Consider the following 3,510-nt stretch of genomic DNA (forward strand, 5'->3'; position numbering starts at 1 on the left):
GGTGAATTTCGCAATATCCGGGAATTGGGAGCTCACTTCCCAGAACTGACAATCATTCATTACTGGCCAGTTATGACCTATTTCTGACAGTTCTGGTGCTATTCGAATCTGTCATCGGTCAACTGTTTGTTTACTGTGAGTCATCTAGTCATGTCTGTTTCGACTGTTATTACTTGAGTAAGTGGGTCTGGCTTTTCGCATTCTATTTTCCATAATCCATGAAGGAACTGAACAAATGCCTTACCGAAAAACGTGCCTCACACATAGTATACATGTTGGGGGAATCAAACTCTGGTTTTAGGGTGATTTCTCGTAAACTTAAACCATTTGCCTCCCACCACAGAAACAACACACAATCTAACAAATACACCCCATGTTTATAATATTTGAGGAGCGATCTTTCTTCTGTTTGAATTTACTTTTGAGTCCGTCTACAGGAAAATAAGTATTTTCACGGACGTCTATGTACTAAATTTTATAACAATGATTAAACGCTGATAAGAATGTAGCCTTGCACATGTAACGTCACCTGATAAGAGTAAAAAAACAGATATTGACCTTAACGCTGCAGGAGACATAGATTACACCTTCTCATTAGGTATATATACTGTCTCGCCATATGTATAGGTGTTACTTCATTAACATGGAGCTTTCAGTTGTCCTCGCTATTATAGTCGCTTTGTGTTTAAAAATCAGCACTGCTGCAGACAAACCACACATTGTCTTCATTGTGGCCGATGACCTTGGCTGGAATGATGTTGGCTGGATTAACCCCGACATCAAGACCCCGACACTTGACCGCCTCGCCCATAGTGGTGTCATCCTTAACTCCTCCTACGTCCAGCCACTGTGTTCCCCCTCCAGAAACTGCTTCATGTCAGGCAAGTTTCCATACCACACAGGGCTCCAGGATAAAGTTATCTTCATAGAACAGCCCAAGTACATGCCAGCTAATCTGACCACCATCCCACAGAGGCTGAAGACCCTCGGCTATGACACCCACATGGTCGGCAAATGGCACCTAGGCTTCTGTGATTGGAAGTACACGCCCACCTACAGAGGCTTTGACACCTTCATGGGCTACTATGCAGGTATGGAGGACTACTTCACACATGTCAGTGACGAGGTCGCTGATTACAATGGTTATGACTTCAGGAACATGACAGATGTGTACAAGGGCGCTCAAGGGGAATACTCCACATACGTGTTTGCAAAGAGAGCCATTGACATCATAATGAACCACGACAAGTCCAAGCCGATGTATCTATATCTGCCGTTTCAAGCTGTACATGGGCCACTGCAGGTGCCGACCAAATATTCAAACCGATACAGCCACATTCATGATTTAAATAGAAAGGTTTACAGTGGCATGGTAAGTGCTTTGGACGATGCTGTGTACAACATCACCACTGTCCTTGAGGACCTTGGATTCATGGACAACCTACTTCTTGTGTTTACAACAGACAACGGTGGGCCTCCTACAAGAGGTGCCAATAACTGGCCTCTGAGGGGCGGAAAAAACACACTATGGGAGGGAGGTACCAGGGGAGCGGGTTTCGTCTACAGCAAGACTCTGCTGAATAAGAAAGGTTACACTCACCCTGGTCTGTTCCACGCCGTGGACTGGTACCCCACGTTACTGGACATAGCAGGGGGAGACTCCAGCCAACTGGACATTGATGGGTTGAGTCAGGTCGACATGATCCTCAATGGAGACAGTAGCGTAAGGAATCAATTTGTCTACAACATCTATGACGACCACTATGCTGCAGCTCTCAGGTGGGGAGACCTGAAGTTGATCGTTGGAGACCCTGGATACTCGGGATGGTACCCTCCCCCTGGTTTTGACTTAGACGTCCCAATCATGGACGATTCTCCCCTTCCTAGCGTCATGCTGTACAATATTAGCGCCGACCCAACAGAGCACCAGGACATCTCCAAAGACAACCCCTACCTTGTCAACTTCCTGCTGCAGATGCTGGCCCTGAAGAATGGGACTCGGGTGCCTGCAATGGACCCACCCTCTGACCCTCGATCTAATCCAGTCAACTTCAACGGTAGCTGGAGCCCCGGCTGGTGCTAGAAATTGCTTCGATATTGTCCCGTGACCAGTTGACCGACCGAGAGACGTGTTGTGCCTAAAGTCACGTGACCATTCGATTCCCCAAGAGATGTGTTGTGCCTAAAGTCATGTGATTATTTTGTATCTGATTTGCTTGATTATACGTAATTCCTCTGTAAAACCGGATCATGTAGGAAAATAATGTCCTATTTAGGAATAAAGTGATGCATTCCTCTCTGGAACTGTGATATAAATCTTGTTTGAAACAAATTAAATTGTCAGTCTACAATGCACTTTCTGTTGGTTTATTGTTTCATTCGAGGAAGCAATTCTTGTTGTTGTGACACTTCCATGGGTATTAGAGAAGTACTTCCACCTTTATCAGAGCTCTTCAGGACCATTGATGTCATTGTGACGTCAATGGATTATAAGGGATAAATATGATAAATATGTTAATACAAGTTCAGCACTATTGATTCTATTTCAAGTGGCGATGTCCACACGTGATCCAAAAAAATGCAATGGTTTTTGCCAGGTTTCTGTGATTCGCCATTTTATGAAATATTTGTATAACCTCCCTGTTTAAGATAACATGACAATTGTAGACAAAACAGTACCACTCATTCACAAATCAAACACCACATACATACATACAGGGCCCTCGACACACTGCAGCTAACAAACAGGAGTCTCTGAATTTGTCACGTCCTTACCAGCGAAGGTTTATGATATACGTCCTTTCGTCCTGCCACAACGCAAGGTGAAATAACCCTGCCACTGACGAAAGTTCTTGGTCACTCCAGGTTCCTCAAGACATCATTGAAAATAATGTCCGTGACACAATCACACTCCTACAAAGTGTTGGATCGTGAAGAGATTTGACACACAATTGAAATTTTGTTTTACGATTTTGATACTCCAAAGCCAGAAGCCTGTACACATGTAAGGTTGGTCTTGTATGAGTATTTTTGTAACCAGACTAACCTAAATGAACTGAAACATCGTGGTCAATAAAGACTGCTCTGTTGACTACAGTTCTCCATGGTTTTTTGTTAGGAAACACTGACTCATAAAGTAAAATACAAGAAATGTTCTGATGCTTTTAACACGGCAGCAAACTCTTTGTTTATGAGATTACATATACAAAAACATAATTCGTCAAATATATTCAACAAGCTGTGACCTCCCCCTGTAAACGTTGAAAGGCTAAGAACGGCTGAATGGGAACAGAACATCAGAACATTACCTCGAAGACAATACATTGTTGATTCAAATTTAAATGGAAACAAATTGCAATGAGAAAAAAAGTTACACAGATATATTTAGAAGAAAAGAAATCAATATTCATTCACTAGTTCCTTTTTGATATGTTTCTCTCTTGTTTGCGGTTACCTCCCATACTTACCGAATTCATAAACACCGTCAAGAGGGGGCTGAAGTGTAATAAT

At 42.9% G+C, this 3,510-nt stretch overlaps 1 pseudogene; it reads left to right on the plus strand.

The window, feature by feature from the left end:
* Window positions 1–619: 619 nt before the first annotated feature.
* On the plus strand, window positions 620–2,299 carry LOC139468610 (arylsulfatase B pseudogene; annotated as a pseudogene).
* The last annotated feature ends 1,211 nt before the right edge of the window (window positions 2,300–3,510 follow it).

The sequence above is a fragment of the Haliotis cracherodii genome, unplaced genomic scaffold, assembly GCF_022045235.1.
Source record: "Haliotis cracherodii isolate W230 unplaced genomic scaffold, xgHalCrac1.p SCAF_2, whole genome shotgun sequence".
In the NCBI taxonomy this organism is placed as follows: Eukaryota; Metazoa; Mollusca; class Gastropoda; order Lepetellida; family Haliotidae; genus Haliotis; species Haliotis cracherodii.